Source organism: Quercus suber, unplaced genomic scaffold (assembly GCF_002906115.3).
Source record: "Quercus suber isolate HL8 unplaced genomic scaffold, Cork oak 2.0 scaffold_84, whole genome shotgun sequence".
NCBI lineage: Eukaryota > Viridiplantae > Streptophyta > Magnoliopsida > Fagales > Fagaceae > Quercus > Quercus suber.
The window spans coordinates 139,419-164,819 of NW_027069549.1; the positions used below are offsets into that span (position 1 = coordinate 139,419).

Consider the following 25,401-nt stretch of genomic DNA (forward strand, 5'->3'; position numbering starts at 1 on the left):
AAGCTCTCATGCGTACTTTCCAGTATGTATAGTTAGTGCCAACAAATAAATGAGGTATAATTAACAACTGTCCTCTATCCATGACAAACAGAAATCAATGGATCAACATAGCAAAGATTAAACCTAATCAGAGTGTGTCTGCTCTAATACCACTTAAAAGGCCAAAAATGTATTGACCCCTTGTGATTAAATTAATTAATCAATTAGCCAAGTTATTAATTAATCAATTACCAACCTACAGTTGAATCCTTACCCCAATACCTAATGGGACTTGTTCTGTAGTGACAGTTCCCCCTTTTGATGCAGGGGTCCCAAGTACGTGACTAACCAATGCACGGATCCCAATATGCGACTTCAATCACCAACTAGAAAAAGTTATTGGCTGCAAAGTTCTTCATTTCATCCACGATGAAGATCAAGAAGATGCTTGGCCACAAAACCCAAAGGTGCACATACACAGCAACTTCTTCAGAAGAGATGAACTAGGGCATAACTTTGTCTTCGGTCACAATTTGCTTGAACAGAGTTTGCTTAATGCTTGCGCAACTTGTGTACACTTTGATGGCTTTTAAAACAATCCTTTTATATGCCTACGGTTAGAAGAAAAGAAGACCCAAAGACACATCCACGGATCCTAAGAAATCAAATCAAAAATTTTGATTTTATAAACCTCGACAGATAGCAGCTATCGAGATTTAATGACTGTGCACTTCTTCAGCTTGTTTCTTGGACAGACTTGATAACTTCAACACTTAATCTTGAAACCTTGTTTCTTGAAGTATTAAAAACACCTAAAACTACCAAATTACAAGTTGAGTGCATTTTGTCAAAGGATTAGCCAATTACAGAAAAGAATGACATATGTTCTTAACACATGAAACACATATGTCCTAACAAAGATTAATTGTGACGAGGCTAGGTTTACAAAGGAGAATAGAGCAGGGATTGGGGTGGTCATACGTAACAGCGAATGCTTGGTTTTGGGCTCACTATCTAAGCAGATTTCCCAGGCATACAGCCCTTTGGAAATTAAGGCAATGGCTGTCGCAACAACAATGCAGTTCGCTTCAGACCTGGGATTTCAACGTGCCATCATTGAGACTGACTTGCTTGTGCTTGTGAAGGCTTTGCGTGATGACATAGAGTTCCTATCAGTCGTGGGCTTAGTGTTGGATGAGATTAGACATAAGGTTAATTTTTTTAATGAATTACGCTACTCTCATGTAAAGAGAGAGGGTAATATTGTTGCTCACAAGTTAGCTTGTCATGCTATTTGTGCTTCAAATGTTGTAATGTGGATGGAGGATGTTCCACCACTTTTATTTCTTGTTGTATTGGCTGACATAGTTGGTTTTTCTTAATAAAATAAGTAACATTCTTTCTCCAAAAAAAAATAAATAAATATCAACTAAATTCAACCCTTTGATTTATTAAGTAGCATAATTATATGTTAAATTTAATTAAGACATCTAAAGTACAACACATAAGAAACTCTACCTAACATTTACTCCATATTACTTAATTACTACTTTTTAATTCTTACTCTTTAAAAAGTCATGACCATTCAATTCCATGTGACACTTTTTTTTTAATACAGATAGAAATTCTACTCTAGCTTAATCTAAGTATATATGTGTGTGAAGCTCAACTTGAACCCCGGCCTAAATCCCGGCCCTTACTCCCCACATCCCACAAGTACTTATACTTGTAGAGTGACCATCACACAAGTATAAGTGTGATCAATGATTTCAATGAATGTATCTAAATCTCTACATATAATATGCACGGTTAAAATAGTTTAGCATTGAGGTGTTGAGAGGGAAGCTTGTATTGCTATTTACTAAAGACCTGGAAATCACCTATGATTATGAAGAGCTTCAAAAATTAGTTGAAGCAATGTACACAGTGAAGCAAGTCAAACCAACGTTGCCAGAGTCAGTTCAAGATTATGTGGATTCCAATGGTGGACAAGTCGACCCCTTGGAATGCAAAGAAGCAAAGGCAATTTGAGACCTTACAAATGGAGATGTCGTGTTACTCTGTGTATCACCCATCAGAGCTTGACTTAGTAGTCATCATATATATCAAGGAGGTGTGGCACTTCACTAAGAAACCTTTGCTTGTGGTGCTTGACCCACAAGGGGAAGCAAGGTTTTGAAATCTAGATCGGACCGTACAGTCTGACCTGAAAAACCGCGAACCTCTCAATTTTGCGATTTTTTTAGCTTCAAGAACCACTCTATGGGAAAAAAAACAAGGACCCGTGCGGACCATGGTCAGATTGTACAATTCTAAGAACCGTGACCGGTTTTTAAGATTCAGATGGTTTCTTTTTGTTTTAGCTTTTCCGGTGAATTTTGTCCAATACACCAGTACGAAGTCATGATCAGATCTAGAAGAAATGAAAAAGAAATGAGGGAACATTAAGAAGAACAAAGATCGGAAGGAGATCTAATAATAAATTTCATTTCGCCGATAATCCATCGCCTCAAATCTCTTCTTTTTCTTCATCACCTTCTTCTTCTTTGCTCAAAGACTTCTTCTCTGATCAAAGCTTGGACCAGACACTCTTTGCGTCTGGCTCTCTCTAGTCTTTACTCTTTATTTTACTTTTTCATTTCGTAGCCAAAATCTCCTTTCAATTTTGTTAAGTGTGCCCTTAAATGACAAGACACTAATACTATTGCTACACATTAGACTCAAATATTTTACTGCCATCCAGCTGTAAACAAATAAATGAAGCTTTGGATAAGTACAAATGGAAATTTAAAATTTTTTACAACCACTCTTTTCTCTTCTTTTTTTTCTTTTTTCTTATTAGATAAATTCTACTACCATTTTTGTTAGACTTTAGATAGGTACAAGCATATCTGCTTAAAAAATAAAAATAAAAAAGAGTAAAAAGAATAAGTATAAACCTACAAATTATATGGATTTTGACCAACCAACGTATAAAAAAATAAATAAATTTAAATATAAATATTTATATATATATATATATATATACTTAAAGGAATTTCAATTTATGTAAGGATATATAAAATTAGCAATAATCCTGAAACTATACTTCGGGTTTATTGAAATATATCGTTCTACTAGTAAAACCGGTATAACCACCTGTATGAGATTGACTCCCTTACAAAAGTAAATAAAGAGAAGTGGTCAAGTGGGGGAGTAGGTGGAGTAGGTGGGAGAATTTATTGGAATTGCCACATTTTACTTTGCTAGTGGTTGAAGTTTTTAACTTTTTATGTTTTGCTTTTTATTTTAAAGAAAATAATTGATTCTTATATTCTTAGTGGGCCACATTGTAGTATTGACACCCCATTTTACAACCTGTATTTAACCTCACCTGGAGGATAAAAGGGTAATTTTTTCTTAGAAATATGCATCTTGATTCTAGTCATTAGATCCTTAATCTCATTCCACCAAAATAATCTTGATGTTGTAACAATCAAATCAACAGGTTATAAACCCTAATCAGGCCACTTGATTAAAAGTTATCATCAAATCAAATTTTAATGGCTAAGATGCACTATCACAAATTGAGTCTAACTATATGTGATTATGAACAATTGATTTCAATTGGTTATAAGTATAATCAATTTGAGATTAATGATGTGTCATAATTTGATTGGTTAGAACTACATTTTATGGTAACACACCTAATTAATTAGATAGTTAAATATTAATTATTCAATGAGTAATTTGTTCAATTATCTTTTAATTAGAGTAAATTGGAACTAATTAAGTCTGAAATGGGAGTTATTAAAGCCATTTAATATTAATTGGGAGCTAATTTGGGACCTATTAATGTTAATTGTGTTGAAACAATTTTCTAAAAAATGACCTCTGCTCACCATTTTATCAATATTTCTTAGAATATTTTGAATCTATGAATGAGGTTAATTTTTCCAGAAACTAGACATCTGGGGCTTTAATTTGAGCATAAGAATAAGACAATTCTAATTAGAATTGAGTTAGATACGATTTTTTTGAAGTTGACTCTACAGGCTGTTACAGCAGCTACGGGAAAACCGAATTTTGGCTTGCTCCCCACTCCCACCAATCTCTCCATTTAATGCACCACATTTTTCCCAAGGCTAAAATGAGGTCTAGGTTCATGATTCTTTGTCAACTCTCATTAAATGGCCTTCCGTTCATATTTTCTCTACCACTACTATATAAACCCTCACTCTCCTTCATTCTAAGACACAAAAACCCCATCTCTTCTCCTCTCTTGAGTTCTAGGAAGTTGAGTAGTCTCGTCATATCTTGGTCTTCTTGAGACTCAAGGTATTGAGTGAAACTCACTTTTCCTCTCTTAACTCTTCTTTTCCTCTACCCTTAGCACCTCCCTCAAGAGTCTCCTCCTCCATCATATGGATCTTGCATGAAGGTTTAATCCATTTCCCTAATTGTTTTTTGTGTTTCCATGATGAGAATTTAAGATTGAAGCATGATAAATTTCTTTGAATATGTTTGAATGTTCTTACATGTTCTTTACATGTTTTTGGTTGTTCATCACATGTTCATGCATAGCACTAGTTTGAATCTTAAATCCACATCAAAAATATGAAAAATATGTTTGTTTAATAATTCTTTTAAAATTTTGAATTTAGGATATCACCATCCATACACATTCACTAGAATTTATTTTTCAATTCAAATGAAATGCTTAATAAATTGAATTAGGGTTTATCACATGCACACACAATGAATTCAACATGCAAATTGATGGATAACATATTGGATGATGTGATATGAATGTTAGCCACAGAAGACTGGTTTTACTAGGTAAGATGGGTGCCTAACACCTTCCCACCTTGTAACATAACCTCCAAACTTAGATCAAGGGTTAATATACCAACTTATCCTTGTAATTTTCAATTTTTAGATTGTAACTAGGAAACAAAACCATGTACTTTATCTTAGATTGTATCTAGGACCAAAGCCATGTAATTTTCCTATGATCAATGTAAATTCAATTTCAAATTAATAAAATGAGGAATTTTTCAATTTTGGTTTTATTATTTATTCCAATAATTAAATAAGTGACGACTTCATTGTAAAACTCTTAATCTAAAGAGGAAAATATAACTAGTCGAACCTCTATTTTGAGAGGCAATAACGCGACTCCACCCATTCACGTGGGTTTGGCCCAACAACATCATAAAAAAGGGGCCGAGGGTGCGGTCTCTCATAGTGGCGACTCCATTGGGGATATTGAGGGCTAAGTTTCAATTAGATTATGGTGGCCAATCATGTCATTGTTTGTTTATTGCTTTTTTGTATATAATATGTCTAATATGTCATTATTTTGCATGTCATGCATCATTTGCTTGAATAAAATTTATTTTATTTGTGCGCTAGCCTAGAAGCCCGGTAGTATTAGCCAAGGATTGTGGTCTTCTTAAGACTCACATACCCAGCGGTGAACCTACCACCCACCGCGACAAGGATCATCATGGTTATGCCATGGTGGTTCATATGGACAAATTGTACCATTTTAACCAACGTGGCGCTTCTAGCGTCACAAGTTGGGAGGTACGACGTCCTAGCTTATGGGGACCTTTAACCTACCTTCTACCCATATTGTAATGACCCATAAACCTACCTTTAGGTTCATCCATGTAAATTGCATTTCATTACGCATTTGTTTGGCTACTATTTGAACCATGATGACTCAAGTCCATCGCTTAAGCCCATCGTGATTGTTTGAACCTTGTATGTTGTGAATGAACTCAAACCCAAAAGCCTAAGATTGAACTCTACTTGAAATGGAAGCCCAATTTTTTTCTTGAATGAGTCTAAGCCCAACACTTGAGCCCATCAAAGGTGTATACGCATGATCAACATCAAAGGCCAAAAGCTCACAAAATGCATGCCTTCCAAGTGTAAGCCTAAGCCATTTCAACCAAATACCAAAGATCATAATCAAGGTTCAAGCCTTCCAAGTGCAAGCCCAAGCCATTTCATCATAATCAAGGTTCAAGCATCCTAAATGGACCAAGAAGAAGCAAGTGGCCCAACTTTGCCTCACTCCAAATTTGGTTTGCAAGATCATGGTTAAGCTTAAAGTTTGTTTGTTTATTCCATGTTTCTATGTTTCTTTGAATTCTAAAAATCCATGTAGCATTTGATGTACTTTGTTCATGTTTATTTTTTTTTTAAATTAAAAAAAAAAAATCAAGATTCCCAAATTTTTCCCCCAAAAAAAAAAAAAAGGAGAGAGAAAGTTTTTGGACTAAGACAAAAAGACCCAATTTTTTTTTTCTCTTTTAAGATTTTAAAAAAAGAAAAGAAAAGGAAAAAAAAAAAAAAAAAGAAGAAGAAGAAGAAGTCTCCTTTTCAAAATGGTATATAAGGATCCCTTGGACAAACCATTTTCTAAATCTTGATGTTTAAAGGCTTGAGCAATCAACTTGTACCAAGGAATGATTAATTTCATTTGATCCGTGTAAAGACTTTTGCTACTTGATTTAGAATATAAGAAAAAATGGTCTTAAAAGACAAAAAAAAAGAATCCATCCATTTGAAAATCCCAAGACCATGCACTCGATCCAATTTTCAAAAATCTTTTGTTTCACAACATTAGAGCATTCATACTTTTTCTTTTAAGATGAATTTATTAAAAGCGCTTAAGTCACTGTGCTTACAAGCAAGCATTACTAGGGATAGGATGCCATCTTTGGTTAAACAAGATTGTTCCCTAATACCTAGAATGATCATTATCCATTGCTAGCCCATTTGAGCCTTTAAACACTTAACCTCTTTTTCGCATGAACCAACTAAAATCTAAACCTAGGGTGGGAAAAATTCAAAGTATGCATGCTTAAATCTCATGTTGAGGAGGAGTTGACTTTGTAGCTTTGAAGCTAATTGATAAAGCTCTCCTAGAAGACATGAAAAACAAGTGGAAAATTCATTAAGCTAAAGATAAGAGATCATCAAAGAAAAATGAGGTTTCATACAATGAAGGAATGAGAAATGAAATTCCATCAATGTAAGGAAAAAAAAAAAGTGTGCATCAAATTTGAAGAGCCTAAAATTCATCATGTTAAGAGGAATACAAGATTCATCTAAAAGAGAGTTCATCAAAAAAAGAAAAGGTTCATCAAGCATAGAAGTATGCAAGTGCATTGAAGTAAAAAAGACGTCTAGAGAGCACATCAAAATGACTTAAGTTGAGAAAAACAAGGAAGACGCAAGGTCCCTAAAAAGTTCATTCAATCAAGAGATTAAAGACAAAAAACAAAAAAAAAAAACCCGCTAAGCTGAAAACCCAAAAGGGCGGTCTAGGCAAAAGTTAGGGCCAAAGAAATGAAGAAGAAGAAAAGAAAAAAATTGAAAGATCCTACCAAGTTGGAAACTTGAAGATGTAACCTAAAACATACTTGGGGGAAACATCATAGGGAATTTTGAGCCTTTTATATCTTCCATTTCATGACCCAAACCTAGCCTACATCACAACCTATGAGTAAAGACCTCCTTGAAGTGTTGCTAGTTGTAGATGTAACGAGCCTGCTCCAACTGTGTAGATATTGTCCACTTTGAGACTTATATCCCTCACTGTTTTGTCCTTCTCTATGTTGTGCTGAGGAAAAGGCCTCTACACATTGAAGGGAGATCATTCCTTATAAACACATTCTCATGTGCTTCCCTAGGCGATGTGGGATTCCATGGAATACAAGAGCTTCTCTTTTTGGGTCACTACAATCCACCCCATTACAAGCATAGGCGTCCTCGCATGTGGGACCCACACTTCTGGCTAAGGCATGGCTCTGATATTGTCCGCTTTTAGACCCATATCCCTCACGGTTTTATTCTTCCCCAGGTTGCGCTGAGGAAAAGGCCTCTACACATTGAAGGGAGATCATTTCTTATAAACATATTCTCATGTGCTTCCCTAGGCGATGTGGGATTCCATGGAATGCAAGACTCCCTCTTTTTAGGTTACTACAGTAGGCACATCTTAAACTCTAATATTATTTTCTCTTGAATTAAAAAGGAAAAATGTTTAAAATTTTCAAACCCCACTAGATGATATGTTGAAGGACAAAACTTCTTAAATTCTCAAATCCCCAAATGGCTCAAAAGAACTTTCAAACTTGGAGCAGTCTCTTTGTTTGCACCCAATTATGTGATTCCTAAATATTATAACATTTCATTTCTTAATTGCCTTTGAAGACATAATCTAACAATGTTCAAAAGAAAGAAGCAAATTTTGATTACATGAGTTTAATGATCTTGATCATTCATAATCAAAGAGATTTGTTTGGTTCTTAAACACTATGATTTTCTAAAATGGTTTTTCAAAGGATCACATCTTGTTCAAAAAAAAAAATGAAAATTTGTTTTTTTCAAAAAAAAAAAAAATCATTCTTTTTCAAAATCTAGTTCTCTTGAACTACATCTTAACCTGATCCTCTATAAGAGAGGTACGTAGTCAGCCTTGCAAAGGCCCAGTCCCATTCACCCAAACAACCTTGGAGAACAAAGTCAAAATAATGTGACAAAATTGTTTGGGTGCATGTTAGGTTAAGTCCATTTGTTTGCATCAACCATGTTTAAACTTAGGGCATTAAACTATTTATATTGTATGCAGATATGTCCTTCTTGCATGAAAGCATGTTTTCATTTGAGGCATCAATCTTTTTTTTCTTTCTTTTTTTCTTTTTTCTTTTTTTGGCAAGCATGTCCACACTAGGGGCATTGGCCAAAAATGTTTTCATGATAACTAGTTCCTAACAAGCTAGAGAAAGAAAGCCATTTTGCAGGAACCAATGATGACAGACCGTGATCTTTTTTCATGTTCACCCATGGTCACAACATCAAATGAATTTAGCTTCAATCTAAGCATGGAATGTGCCCTAAACTAGGGGCATTGGGAACTAATCAAGGACTTATCCACCAATCCACATCAATTTCCAGCCAAAGTTTTTCTCATTCAAAGGATACGTTTTTCAAAAAAAAAAAAATCATCATGAATAAATCTTCATCATTTCTAGTCCATCTTCATCTTCTTCACTTTGTGATCATAAAAAAAATCTCCATAATAAATCTTGAAGGAAAAATCTCCATCAACAAATCTTCTTAAAAAAATTTCAAAAATCCAATGGAAAAATCTCCAAAATAAATTTTCAAGGAAAAATCTCCATGAACAAATCTTCAAAAGGAAAAATCTCCTATGAACAAATCTTCATTAAAGTTTTTCAAAATTGCAATGGAAAAATCTCTAGAATGAATCTTCAAGGAAAAATCTCCATATTTCAAAGGAAAAAATCTCCATGAATAAATCTTTTTAAACAAAAATTTCAAATGTTTAAAGGATAAATCTTCAAGATAACTCTACAACAACAACAACAACAACAACAACCAAAAAAAAAAATCTCAATTTTTCAAGGAAAAATCTCCAATGAACAAATCTTCATTAAAAATTTTGAAAACTTCAATGAAAAAATCTCCAAAGTCAAAGCTTCAAAGGATAAATCTCTTGAGCATAGCTTCAAATGAAAGATCTCCAAAACAAATGGCAGATTGCGATCTCCTTCCATATTCTCCAGTGGTCGCAATAGCAAGTTAGCTATCCATACTCAGCATTCATCAAAACATACAAGATGTCCTAAACTAGGGGCATTGGTTTGGTATGTCCAATTTTTTTCAATGAATAACTCTATTACTAATTGAAAATATTTATTCTGTAGGAACTAGGGTAAAGGACCCATACTCATTGACACAAATATCACCTTCCATAAATCCATCGAACATTTGGGAAGCACGTCCAAACTTCAAATCCTTGGACATCTAGGAAGCATGTCCAAAATTCAATTTCAATGGACCTCTAGGAAACACTTCCAAAACTTCAAACCATCGAACCTCTAGGAAGCACGTCCGAAATCCATTCCATTAGACCTCTGGGAAGCACGTCCAAATTCAAATCCATTAGACCTCTGGTAAGCATGTCCAAACTTCAAACCATCAGACCTTTGGGAAGCATGTCCAAATTTCAAATTCATGGACCTCTGGGAAGCATGTCCAAAACTTCAAACTCATCAGACCTCTAGGAAGCATGTCCAAAATTCAAGATCACGGCTGAAATCCTCATTTTGTTGTGACCACCGGTAAGCATGTCTTGTACTCATTTTTTCCAAAAACAAAAAACAAGCTGCATACATGAACTACATTTGGACCTGATCCTCCCACCAAGAGGTACGTAGGAAATCTCCCTCGAGATTCAATCCATATTTTGATCCACTACATGATGATTTGCATTCTTATCTGCATGCATTATACATTCACCATGGTTAAATACTGATTGCAAAGTTAGGTGTCTCTTTCATACATTGACATTCGCTTTTCAAGCTTTGACAATGATGGGCATTCTATTGACACCCCCTTTTACAACCCGCATTTAACCTCACTTGAAGGGTAAAATGGTAATTTTTCCTTGGAAATATACATCTTGATTTTGGTCATTAGATCCTTAATCTCATTCCACCAAAATGATCTTGATGTTATAACAATCAAATCGACTGGTCATAAGCCCTAATCGGACCACCAGATTGAAAGTTATCATCAAATCAAGTTTTAACGGCTGAGATACACTATCACAAATTGAGTCCGACTATATGTGATTATGAACAATTAATTTCAATTGGTTATAAATGTAATCAATTTGAGATCAATGATGTGTCATAATTTGATTTGTTAGGACTACATTTTATGGTGAGGTTGTATACGCCAAAATGATCTTGATGTTATAAAGATCAAATCGACTGGTCATAAGCCCTAATCGGACCACCAGATTGAAAGTTATCATCAAATCAAGTTTTAATAGCTAAGATGTACTATCACAAATTGAGTCTGACTATATGTGATTATGAACAATTAATTTCAATTAGTTATAGTTTTAATCAATTTGAGATCAATGATGTGTCATAATTTGATTGGTTAGGACTACATTTTATGGTGAGGTTATATACATCTAATTAATTAGATAGTTAAACATTAATTATTCAATGAGTAATTTGTGCAATTATCTTTTAATTAGAGTAAATTCGGAACCAATTAAGTCTAAAATGGGAGTGATTGGAGCCATTTAATATTAATTGGAGCTAATTCGGGACCTATTAATGTTAATTGTGTTAAAACCATTTTCTAACAAATGACATCTGCTCACCATTTCATCGATGTCTCTCAGAATATTTGAATCTGTGAATGAGGTTAATTTTTCCAGAAACTAGACATCCAAGTTTTCAATTTGAGTATAAGAACAAGACGATTCCGATCAGAATTGAGTCAGATATGATTTTTTGAAGTTGACTCTACAGGCTATTACAGAAGCTACGGGAAAAACAAATTTTGGCTTGCTCTTCACTTTCATCAATCTCTCCATTTAATGCACCAGATTTTCCCCAAGGCTAAAATGAGGTCTAGGTTCATGATTTTTTATCAACCCTCATTAAATGACCTTCCATTCATATTTCCTTCACCATTACTATATAAGTCCTCTCTCTTCTTCATTCCAAAGGACATCAAAAATTCCCTCTTTTCTCCTCTCTTGAGTTCTAGTGAAGTAGAATAGTCTTGTTATATATTGGTCATCTTGAGACTCAATGTATTGAGTGGGACTCGCTCTCCCTCTCCTAGTTCTTCTTTCTTTTCCTCCATCATTAGGACCTCTATCAAGAGTCTCCTCCTCCACCGTATGGATATTGCATCAGTGGTGATGCCACGTGCAGCTCAGGGTGTTCCTAGGAACATCTTGACCTGAAAAAAAACTTGATATATAATAATTAAAATTTTATATATTTTCTCTGTATTAGGAACACCCTCAATCACAAAATTAGGAACATTCTCAAAAAAAAATTTTTTTAAAAACCCCAAAAAAAAATTTTGAACTAAAATCTGAAAAAATAAAATAAAATAAAATAAAATGTAACAAAGCCAAGTCCACGACAAGCCCACAAAAAGTCCAACAAATTACAGAGGTAGCAAACCCACAAATTCTCAAAACAAAAACAAAAACAAAAACAAAAACAAAAACAAAAACAAAAAAAAAAAAAAAAAAAAGAAAAAAAACCCAATACAGGGCAAATCACTAAATCAAAAAATCATTAAAGGAAAAAAAGAAATCACTAAAGGCCTAAATAAACAAACCTAAAGACAGCAATGCCTTAGTCCCTTATAGCAAGAGCAACACTGCTTGAGTCTCAAGCCAACAGACGGAGATTAGATCGGTCCAATCCAGATCTTCTTAGAGATTAGTCAAATCCAAAGGACCAGATCGTCGTCATCTTGGCCGCCCTATTGGAGATCGCTCGTGGCTCGTCATTCCTTAGTGGCCTCAACCTTCAGGCCTCTCGTCCCTCTCCAAGGTACTTCTCTCTCTTTTTCTCTCTGACTCTCTCTCTCTCTCTCTGAATGAAATGAAAATTATGAAATAATGAAACTCTCTCTCTCTCTCTCTTTATTTTTAATAAGACTAACTCTCTGTTTATCAAAAAAAAAAAAAAAAAAAAAGAAGAAGAAGACTAACTCTCTCTCTCTCTTTACTCTTTTGATTCTTGAACTATGAGTCTGTCTGTAATTGGCTCATTGGCTGAACTTTAAGTCTTTAACTTTATTAATATTTTTTCTGTTTTTGACTTTTTTTTGAATTTGGCTTTATTAGTTTATCTTATCCGTTGGGGTTGGTGTGTATAGTGTGTTGGTGTTGGTGAGATATTAATTGTCTTTTAGTATAATGTGTGATTATGAAATTTTCTGATTGGTAGAGGCATCAGGAATGAGGCGTGCTTGTCTGTTGAGTGGGGTGGGGGTGGGATGGGCACGTGAGGCACATGAGATGTGTAATGTGCACATCAGTGGCTCTTTTAGTGTAATATGCACATGGGGCTAAACAATATAACAAATTAAAGCAGTGTAATTAATGACAAATAAATTAAAGCAATATAGTTTATTATTAAGCTAAACAACAATAATTAAAACAGTATAATTAACGAATACATTATAAAAGACAAACAAAATAAATTATGTTAGGCTAAACAACAATTAATAATTTTATAATTAATAAACAACAAATTTTATAATTATAGTTTATAAAAGACAAACAAATTAATGAAACAACTAAACAATAATAATTAATAATTTTATTAATATTTCAAATGAACTTATAGTTTATTGTACAGTTACCTTTATTCATTTCTTTTCTTTTCATTTTTTTTTCCTTTTTAGGTTTTTTGGTATAAAGAATGCAAATTTGTTTTGGTTTTAAGAACTTTTTTTTTTTTAAAGCACAAACTTCATGTCGACTAAATCTTAAATTTCGGCCGGTATTTACCGAAATGTCTCAAAACACCTGAAATAGACCGAAATGACCCGAAATTTTTTCAAAGTAGAATAGGAACACCTTAGACAAAATTCCTGGAGTTGTCACTGATCCCTTTCCCTAACTTGTTTTTTGTATTGCCATGATAAGAACTTAGGATTAAAGCATGATAGTAATTATTTAAATTCTCTTAAATATGTTTGAATGTTCTTAAATGTTCTTATGTGTTCTTCACATGTTCTTGGTTGTTCATCAGATGTTCATGCATAAACACTAGTTTTGATCTTAAATCCACATAAAAAATATGAAAAACATGTTTGTTTCATAATTCTTTCAAGTTCTTGAATCTAGGATATCACCATACACACACATTCACTAAAATTTATTTTTCAATCCAAATGCAATGCTTAATAAATTGAATTAGGGTTTATCACTTGCACACACATTAAATTCAACATGTAAATTGATTGACATATTGGATGATGTGATATGAATGTTGGCCACCACAGTCTAGAAGACCGGTTTCACTGGGCAAGATGGGGTGCCTAACACCTTCCCACCTTGTAACATAGCCTCCGAGCTTAGATCAAGGGTTAGTAAATCGAATGCTTATTTATGTAATTTTTAATATTTAGATTGTAACTAAGAAACAAAACCATGTACTTTATCTTAGATTGTATCTAGGACTGAAGCCATGTAATTTCCTATGATCAATGTAAATCAAATTTCAAATCAATAAAATGAGGAATTTTTCAATTTTGATTTTCTTATTTATCCCAATAATTAAATAAGTGACGACTCCATTGTAAAACCCTTAATCTAAATGGGTAAATATAAGTAGTCGAACCTCCATTTTGAGAGGCAATAACACGACTCCACCCATTCACGTGGGTTTGGCCTAGCATCCTAAAAATGGGCCGAGGGCGCGGTCTCTCACATGTAGACATGCAATGCAATACAAATATCATCCATTCATCACTAAAAAAAAAAAAAAAATTAATGCATTCATAATTTTATAAGTGCGATGTTGCGGACATGCAACACAATTACACAAATACCATTTTATATATATATATATATATATTATTCTAATTATTATATTATTAGATGTTATCACAAATTTAACTAATCAACATAAAAAATACTAGGATTTAATATTTCTTAAAGTTATGATATAGAAAATACATTTGAAAGATAGATCTCATTGTTTCTATAAAGGAATAATAGATCTCTATATTTAATTGCACTATTTTTGTTAATTTTTTTTTAATATTTGTACTAATTTAATATAATTATTTATATTTTAAATAATTATTAAATTAATTATGACGTTATCACGGTTTGACCCTGGTTTAACCTCGATTCGACCTCAAAAATCTTGAACCTCTCCCTTTTACGGTTCAATTAACGGTCCAGGTTTCAAAACCTTGAGGTAAAGTCGTGAACCTAAATGCATTTCATATATATGATATGAATCTGGCAAACTAGGGCATTCTCTTTCACTAGCTTAAGGGAGGAAGCACTCTAGCAGGAAGAGAGTTGGAGAATTAAGCTATTGGCTCCCATTGATCCAATGATCATTAATTGGGAATGTTCATCATTTATCTCAAACTTGTGTAAATAAATAAAGTTATAAATTATATGCTTGCATCATGAGGGACTGGTACCAAACTTTCCAGAAATTCAATTTTTATTTTTAATTACACTCGTATTTATTTAATTTTATTACAAGTATCTATACTAAAAAGAAAGAAAAAAAAAAAAATTTTTATTTTTATTTTTGTTTTGATTTTTTTTTACTTAGTTAAAATTAATAAATTAATTTTTAAATTTTTTTAATACCAAATAATATTTTTTATTATTATTTTAATGGCCACGTCAGCCAACAGTGCCATTCGTTTGTCACGTCAGCATTTTCCGTCTCTGATGTAACGGCAGGGACTAAAACAATAGGCGTTTTCCAGGATAGGGACTAAAAGCGGTAAAAAAAAAATTTAGGGACCAAAATAGAAATCGTGTGAAAATGTAGGGACGAAAATGTGCTTTTCGCCATTAATGAAACAACTAAACAATAATAATTAATAATTTTATTAATATTTCAAATGAACTTATAGTTTATTGTACAGTTACCTTTATTCATTTCTTTTCTTTTCATTTTTTTTTTCCTTTTTAGGTTTTTTGGTGTAAAGAATGCAAATTTGTTTTGGTTTTAAGAACTTTTTTTTTTTTAAGCACAAACTTCATGCCGGCTAAATCTTAATCTCGAAACACCTGAAATAGACCGAAATGACCCGAAATTTTTTCAAAGTAAAATAGGAACACCTTAGACAAAATTCCTGGAGTTGCCACTGATCCCTTTCCCTAAATTGTTTTTTGTATTGCCATGATAAGAATTTAGGATTAAAGCATGATAGTAATTATTTAAATTTTCTTAAATATGTTTGAATGTTCTTAAATGTTCTTATGTGTTCTTCACATGTTCTTGGTTGTTCATCAGATGTTCATGCATAAACACTAGTTTTGATCTTAAATCCACATAAAAAATATGAAAAACATGTTTGTTTCATAATTCTTTCAAGTTCTTGAATCTAGGATATCACCATACACACACATTCACTAAAATTTATTTTTCAATCCAAATGCAATGCTTAATAAATTGAATTAGGGTTTATCACTTGCACACACATTAAATTCAACATGTAAATTGATTGACATATTTGATGATGTGATATGAATGTTGGCCACCACAGTCTAGAAGACCGGTTTCACTGGGCAAGATGGGGTGCCTAACACCTTCCCACCTTGTAACATAGCCTCCGAGCTTAGATCAAGGGTTAGTAGATCGAATGCTTATTTATGTAATTTTTAATTTTTAGATTGTAACTAAGAAACAAAACCATGTACTTTATCTTAGATTGTATCTAGGACTGAAGCCATGTAATTTCCTATGATCAATGTAAATCAAATTTCAAATTAATAAAATGAGGAATTTTTCAATTTTGATTTTCTTATTTATCCCAATAATTAAATAAGTAACGACTCCATTGTAAAACTCTTAATCTAAATGGGTAAATATAACTAGTCGAACCTTCATTTTGAGAGGCAATAACACGACTCCACCCATTCACGTGGGTTTGGCCCAGCATCCTAAAAATGGGCCGAGGGCACGGTCTCTCACATGTAGACATGCAATGCAATACAAATATCATCCATTCATCACTAAAAAAAAAAATTAATGCATTCATAATTTTATAAGTGCCATGTTGCGAACATGCAACACAATTACACAAATACCATTATATATATATATATATATATGTAGGGACTCAACCTGGATTGGACCCAGAGTATGAATGGGTTTTCAGCCCAACAAGCCCAAACAATAAATTTGTAAAGAGTGGATCGAAGGTTTAGGCGGTGGCCGGCGTTCACGAAGCACAAACTCTTTTCTTTTATTAAAAAAATACTTAGAATGGGGGATGCTCCTCGGCCCATGGCCGAGGAGGCCTTTTCTTCTTTCTTCCCCCCCCCCCTTTCTTACTTTACTCGCTCCTCTTATATAGTCTTCATCGTCCTATCTCGTTCTTCCATCTGTTGATCATCCATTCGCCTTTCTTCTGACCGTCCGTCCCATCAGAGGCCTTATCAGCACTCAAGTGGTTCACCCTGATCAACGTCACCCTGCTAAGGGGTTATATCCCCATTAATGCAGCCAAGGAGGTTAGGTGAATGCATTAAGTGTGGAGGTGACAGCTTGCTCTGGGCTTGTCCCTTCCCAAAATTATCCTTAGTATGCCGAGGACGAAGAGGTCCTCAGCGTAGATCCAAAAAAGAGTCTTTTCCTAATTTAGCCTCGGATGGTCATCCTTCCTCGGCGTGGGCCTTGGGCCTACTACACGATGGGCTGAGGCTATCAGGCCCACGGGCCCCACAGACATTATTATAAAAAAAAAAAAAATAATGCACAAAATCAATATTAGACGCACTTATACACACAAAATAAAAAATTTATAATAAAGAGTGATACTTACAATTCACAAACATTTACTCTTATTTTAGAGTTAGAAATACTTATAATAAGGGTGCATAAGATTTAAGTCAGGGTGTGCAAAAATATTTTTAAGAAAATTTATGTATTAAACTAACAAAAAAAATATATTATAAATATATATATATATATATATTTTTTTTTTGAAGTCATGGGTTCATTTGAACCCCCTAACCAAAGAATAATGCCGCCCCTACTCTCTCTAGGTGTAATCTTTTTCCGATCCCTTGGCACAAGGGATCTTTTCTTATTTATAGTTTAGGTGCTTTCATCTCAACCGTCCACTTGTAGGGCGGATGATTCATTGGATGAGATACTTGTCATATTTTTCCCTTCTCCTCCTTTTGAGGCTGAGCTGTGTAGATAATAAGCTGTCAAAGCATTATTCAGGAGGGTTATTCAACCATAATCGATAAATTTGACATAGTTGGTTGGTACAATGCATTTAATATGCGGGAGACAATAGCTTTGTCATGAAGCTTTCTCCAACCTTCACTTGGGTAAATCATTGTTCTTTCAGCCAGATGGTGTCCTAGGTGTGGCCTGATAATCTTCAATCGCCTGCCTATGCTTATGAGCTTGCTCTTCTCCTTGGCCCGGGCTTTTGATCCAAACCTTGCTCGTGTTACTCGGTTTGGGCCCATTCCTCTTCTACTAGCAGACCATTGGGCTCTTTTTGGGCTCAATTTAGGCCCACTACTCTTTGATTTAACCTTGGTCCCCACAGTTACCATCCTCCATCGAAGTCCACCTTGCTATACTTACAGAACTAATTGTTCTTGTGCCTCCCTCTTCCAACTTCCCAGGNAAAAAAAAATTAATGCATTCATAATTTTATAAGTGCCATGTTGCGAACATGCAACACAATTACACAAATACCATTATATATATATATATATATATGTAGGGACTCAACCTGGATTGACCCAGAGTATGAATGGGTTTTCAGCCCAACAAGCCCAAACAATAAATTTGTAAAGAGTGGATCGAAGTTTAGGCGGTGGCCGGCGTTCACGAAGCACAAACTCTTTTCTTTTATTAAAAAATACTTAGAATGGGGGATGCTCCTCGGCCCATGGCCGAGGAGGCCTTTTTCTTTCTTCCCCCCCCCCTTCTTACTTTACTCGCTCCTCTTATATAGTCTTCATCGTCCTATCTCGTTCTTCCATCTGTTGATCATCCATTCGCCTTTCTTCTGACCGTCCGTCCCATCAGAGGCCTTATCAGCACTCAATGGTTCACCCTGATCAACGTCACCCTGCTAAGGGTTATATCCCCATTAATGCAGCCAAGGAGGTTAGGTGAATGCATTAAGTGTGGAGGTGACAGCTTGCTCTGGGCTTGTCCCTTCCCAAAATTATCCTTAGTATGCCGAGGACGAAGAGGTCCTCAGCGTAGATCCAAAAAGAGTCTTTCCTAATTTAGCCTCGGATGGTCATCCTTCCTCGGCGTGGCCTTGGCCTACTACACGATGGGCTGAGGCTATCAGGCCCACGGCCCCACAATAGCCCATCAAAATCCTGCTGCACGTTCCTCGACGGAGGACCATGCAATACCTTGGTTCTGTCTAGTACCCAGATATAATGGTGTGATTAGTTTTCCCATAGGCTTGAGTCCGAGGACCATGCAATGCCTTGGTTCTGTCTATCACTTCTATTTTTCCGTAAGTATCTAGTTTCCCCATAGGTTTGAGTCCGAGGACCATGCAATACCTTGGTTCTATCTAGTACCCAGATATAATGGTGTGATTAGTTTTCCCATAGGCTTGAGTCCGAGGACCATGCAATGCCTTGGTTCTGTCTATCACTTCTATTTTTCTGGTGGAAGGAGCTTGTCTTCGACTCTGAGAACCTTACTTTTGGTATAATGATGTCCTCGGACCGCTTTACTGGAAGCGGTTTCTCCTCAGGTAGGACTGTTAGCTCTACGGTGCTCTGGGCAGGGATGGTTTGAACTCTGATCTTACATGTGGCATTGACCTCGCCTTCAAATCAAGTTTCCCTCCTCTTCAATCACGAGGCGTCCCTTGACTATTCGTTTTCCGCGCTTGACGCTTCGGTGCGCGAGACGCGCTTTCATTAATGTCCTCGTGAATTAACACAAGTCCAACTGTCTACGGCCCCCTTAGAATTTGGTAGCTTCATTATTAGCCCAGCTGATAACTCTCTTTTCGAATTCTGCGTGAATTAATTCTCATCAACCCTCATCCTCTATATAAGGCTTTCCGGGGGGATGGTTTCTCCATACTCCATGAACCTCCCAACACAAACAGAAAGAACACACCCTTTCAGCTCCCCAAGCCCCTTTAATAACCCCGTCAGAATTGTGACCGGAGTTGGTAGCTATGGGGCGACTTTGGGCGGGTGTGAGGACATCCGTTCCAAGAGTCGTTGTGGTCGCAGCCCCCACTGGGCTTCCGGTGCGGCAAAGTCTAGGCGTAACCCCGATGGTGCCATACACAGTGGCCCGGAGGGATGTCGTTGAAGTACCTGATGTCTCTCCTCAGAGCGCACCCCCGACGGAGGAGACGTGCGAATTCATGTCACAAGCGGTGCTCGAGTGTTGCCGTCTCCAACGGCCAACGCTCGTGAGGATTGGAGAGAATCAAGGGAACATCACGCGGGAGGGCGTCCTGGAGCCCCTGCATCTGCTTCTCGCTTTGTTCAAGCTCCGCCGCTCCGAAAAAGGAGTTGTTGGTGGCCTTGAAGCAAGCCAGCCTCAGCCCCCTTCCGCCCTCTTATTGTCAAGTTCTCCCATTCTCTTGATGCCAATAAGGGAACGAGTTGACACTTCCCTCTAGCTAGTTCTAGGACGGGTCTACCTGGGCCTCTGATTGTAGAATTAGCTTGTAAATTTGTTTGTAAAACAAGCCTGCCTGAGCCTCTGATTGTATTTTGTACTTTTCTATTTATGAAATAATATAAAGCTTTCTCTCTTTGCTGTCGAATCTTCCACTTTCCTGCGATTTTTTTTTTTTTTGATATGTTGCCAACCTACTGTAAAATGACCACTTAGAACAATCGCCTGGTGTGCCGGCCAGCGCACTAATCCTCCTCACAGACGGCGCCAATTGTAGGGATTCAACCTGGATTAGACCCAGAGTATGAATGGGTTTTCAACCCAACAAGCCGAAACAATAAATTTATAGAGAGTGGATCGAAGGTTTAAGCGCTGGCCGGCGTTCACGAAGCACGAACTCTTTTCTTTTATTAAAAAAATACTTAGAAATATTTACAACTAGGGGATGCTCCTCGGCCCATGGCCGAGGAGGCCTTTTCTTCTTTCTTTTTTCCCCCCCTTCTTACTTTACTCGCTCCTCTTATATAGTCTTCATTGTCCTATCTCGTTCTTCCATCTGTTGATCATCCATTCGCCTTTCTTCTGACCGTCCGTCCCATTAGAGGCCTTATCAGCACTCAAGTAGTTCACCCTGATCAACGTCGCCCTGCTAAGGGATTATATCCCCATTAATGCGGCCAGAGGGGTTAGGTGAATGCATTAAGTGTGGAGGTGACAGCTTGCTCTGGGCTTGTCCATTCCCAAAATTATCCTTAGTATGCCGAGGATGAAGAGGTCCTCGGCGTGGATCCAAAAAAGAGTCTTTCCCCAATTTAGTCTCGGATGGTCATCCTTCCTCGGCGTGGGCCTTGGGCCTACTACACGATGGGCTGAGGCTATCAAGCCCACGAGCCCCACAATATATATATTATTCTAATTATTATATTATTAGATGTTATCACAAATTTAACTAATCAACATAAAAATTACTAGGATTTAATATTTCTTAAAGTTATGATATAGAAAATACATTTGAAAGATAGATCTCATTGTTTCTATAAAGGAATAATAGATCTCTATATTTAATTGCACTATTTTTGTTAAATTTTTTTAATATTTGTACTAATTTAATATAATTATTTATATTTTAAATAATTATTAAATTAATTATGACGTCATCACGGTTTGACCCTGGTTTAACCTCGATTCGACCTCAAAAATCTTGAACCTCTCACTTTTACGATTCAATGAACGGTCTAGGTTTCAAAACCTTGAGGGAAAGTCGTGAACCTAAATGCATTTCATATATATGATATGAATCTGGCAAACTAGGGCATTCTCTTTCACTAGCTTAAGGGAGGAAGCACTCTAGATGGAAGAGAGTTGGAGAATTAAGCTATTGGTTCCCATTGATCCAATGATCATTAATTGGGAATGTTCATCATTTATCTCAAACTTGTGTAAATAAATAAAGTTATAAATTATATGCTTGCATCATGAGGGACTGGTACCAAACTTTCCAGAAATTCAATTTTTATTTTTAATTACACTCGTATTTATTTAATTTTATTACAAGTATCTATACTAAAAAGAAAGAAAAAAAAAATAACAAGCATGGGTAAACCCAAAATTTTGGTAAATGGCTTTCTTTTTATCACTATTATACTTGGTATTACTTATAGGGGTGAAAAGAGATGAAATCCATTTATGCACAAGTGAAAAATACTGAAGTCATTCAAATTGAAAGAACAAATAATGACGAGTACAGCTAGAGATACAATTTTTTTTTACAAAAAATTTTACAAACTGTTGGTGTGGTAATTGATTATTGGTAAATGAAAAAGTGATGTTAATAGTGGGTTTAAATGAAAACCAATATGAAGTTAGTCACATTACCAATTTATAAAAATGTTGTAAAATAATTTGTAATTGTAGCATTAAAAAAAAATTCTAATACCCATATATAAATCCAACAAATTGAGAGTTTATTGAGATGCTATTAGATGTGATAGGATGTATTGAATTTTAAGTAAAATGTTGATGTAATTGTTAGGTTATGATTTTTCTCATAACATTAGTCTTGGCTTATTCCATAACAAAAAATGTTGTAATTGCATAAATTTATTTTTTTGTATTTTTGTGAGATTTATTTGTAATGAGTTTAGTATGAAGTGGTAAAGATTTGACCAAGATAGCTAAAAGTCACATGAAGAGCACATGCCAGAAGCGAGTCAAGTGCTAACTATGGAAGTTGAAGAGTCATATGTTAGTTGTACCAACTGTTTTCGCGACTCAAGTGACACGCGAGTGACTCGCAAATTTCACTAGTTAGAAGATTTTTGAGTGTGACCTATTTGCCCATCATTCATACTATATATATTCTCATTACCCACAAAAATGATAAAGAGCCTATTGAGAAAAAAATCCTAAATGTGTGTTTGGTTGAGATGAAAACAGGGAGGATGAAAAATAATGTGAAAAATGTTGTTTTCCACTGTTTGGTTGAGGAAAGAAAATAAGAAAGGTAAAAAATAGAGGTGAAAGTTTTCCCTCTGGGTCCACTTTTTTTATCCTCCCAAATTGGGAGAAAAATGAGGAGGGAAAAATGATAAGAAATGCATTTTATGCAAATACCTCCACCTTATTACATGCACCTCTACCCCTCTCACTTTCCCACTATTATATAACAAGAATATAATAGTCAACTTATATAAACTACATTTTTCATCCTCTCATTTTTCTCTCTAACTAAACAAAAAAAAATTTCTAACCTCCTACTTTTTTACCCCTCCAACCAAACACACATGAAGAAAAACCAAATATTTTCTACCTTCCCACTTTTCCATCTTCCTACTAATTTTCTATCTTCCCACTTTTCCACTCCTTCAACCAAACGAACCCTAAGAGATGTTTCTATAACATACCCACCCTTTTAGAGAGAGAGAGAGAGAGAGTAACTCATTCTTAAAGAGAAATCTTTATAATGTCTTCTCCTTTCCCCTCCCATTGCTTCAATAAACAGAGGAAGTTATAAATTACTTGGAGATTTGTAAATAAGCTACAATATTCTTTTAATTAAGACGAGGGACTGTCGTTTTTAGTTCCTTTAAACGCTTCTTTGAGAGGTGTGACGCTCCCTAAATGAGTACACTTATTAGGCATAGTAGTTCTGGGTCTCATGCTGGGCCCTTGATGAATCGTAAAACCCCAGCAAAGAAGAGGATGCTTTCAGATTCGTATAAAAACGAGTGCATCCATTTTACGATATGCAAAATGTCAAATAACACAAATTAGTAATTACAATTTTAGATATATAATATCTAATTTTTCTCATAATCTTTGAATCCTATTGAAATCTATACCCAATTGAGATTGAACGCCAAGCCTTCCGGTTATTAAAATTCCAAGTGAACTCTCATGACCCAGAAAAGAATAAATAAAGTGAGCTTCGTTTTATACCAATTCATTACATCATCGAGCCACTTTATAAACGATGTGGGATTTCAAATCAGCAAATTACTATTAGCGAGCTGAGGACGTAAGTAAATGAAATCACCAAAACACCAACAATGCAAAATACACATTCCATCACTTTTGGTCTTGTAAGCGAAAACGGTTTACTTGATAAAATAACAACTTGATTCACAAAACGACGTTAAAGAATAAGTGAAATTCTTGACACAAACCAAAAAAATGTAGAAAAGATTAGACCATCTATGGGGTTTTAATGATACATCTCATAACAATCCCAAGTACCCAACACAAGGATTTTCGATTAGTTCCAAATAAAAAAATGTACCAGGAGACAGGTAGCACAGTGCAACAAGAAAGAACACACGGCGCTGTTTAAATACTGGCAAAAAACTATTAATCTATGCTTCGGAAACTTGAACATCCCCCATTTTTACAAGAGAGAGTTCACCATATGAAGCAACACTTCCTAAATTTCAATCTACAACAAACAAATAATTGACTCTAAAAACATTTTAGATTTAATTTTAAAATTAAAAAAAAAAAAAAAAATGTGACAAACTAAAACAAACAAATAATTGACTCTAAAAACATTTTAGATTTAATTTGAAAATTAAAAAAAAAAAAAAAATGTGACAACCCGATCCTGAAACAAACTACGCCAAATAAAAAAGGATGCGTAGCTGTTTGGTAATAATAATAAGGAATTCGGGGAATTGGAATTTAATTTACGCTTTCGTTGACACGTCCTTCTGGATTAATTAAACCAACGATGAACGCAACGCCTATCAAAAGCGACCACACAGGACATGAAAATGCAAAATAGCAATAACAATTAGCCATGGATAAAAAGAAATTCACAAATCGAAGAAATTTAGAACACAATAAGAGGAACCTGAATTTCGTATCACTACTGTATGGAGCGGCGCTAGGGCTTTGTTTGCAGAGGTGTGTGGATTTTATAGAGGGATGCATAACATATGACCCCTTTGTTTTCGTAAAATAACAATTTTGCCATTTAACCTTATGGTGAACATGGGCCATATAGGGTAGTGTTCTGTGTTCGGCCTTTTTCTTTTTTTTTGAATGGGCTTAATGATGTCTGCAGCTGAGTTTACTGAATAAGAAAAATTAAATCGTTCTAGCCCAAATTGATGGGATAGTAGGTCTAATATTTTGAGACTTAACGTTTTGGGCTCTTTCATAAAATGTTTTGGGCTCTTAGATTTGCATTTGTTTATAAACTCTCCCATTTGGATGGGTAATACCTAAGAGTAGCTATTTATGAGGTGTGTAATTTGCATGACTAGATGTACCGATAGGAAAAAACTTAGACAGTCACGGAACAATTTGTGAGACTACCTAAGAATTGCTACAATATGGATGAGACAATTTGTATTCATGATTTTATTTTGTTGTTTGGTTTCTATCATTGTCGTTTTCAGTTAATATTATGGGAAAAAATAAATAAAATAAAATAAAACATCTTCATTGAATTCAAACCTGCCATGATGAAATCAATTACTTACAATTGAGGGTCGAACCTTATTTGGAGGCCAGAACTTAAGCTATACTTATTATATCACAAGATTTTGGAGGTTGGAACTACCTTTAATCAAATGGTTTTTAGCTTTGACATGAAGACCTTTTATTTTTGCCAAGGTGTAATTAAGGAGTCCGAAACTAAACCCTCTATATACAAGAACGTATGGACATTGACAATATGTGAATAATTTGGCAATAAACATACCAATTTGAAGTTAACAAAGGA

General features: G+C 35.1%; 1 long non-coding RNA gene and 1 other non-coding gene across 2 annotated transcripts; both read right to left on the bottom strand.

Annotated features, from left to right (window-relative positions):
• Positions 1–23,938: 23,938 nt before the first annotated feature.
• LOC136067763 (uncharacterized) lies at positions 23,939–24,587 on the bottom strand. Its single transcript, XR_010629179.1, has 2 exons — positions 24,271–24,587; positions 23,939–24,191 (listed from the first exon to the last, which is right to left on the bottom strand). It is a non-coding gene; the product is annotated as an uncharacterized LOC136067763 (long non-coding RNA).
• LOC111983191 (small nucleolar RNA snoR137) lies at positions 23,951–24,094 on the bottom strand. Its single transcript, XR_002879851.1, has one exon. It is a non-coding gene; the product is annotated as a small nucleolar RNA snoR137 (small nucleolar RNA).
• Positions 24,588–25,401: the final 814 nt, after the last annotated feature.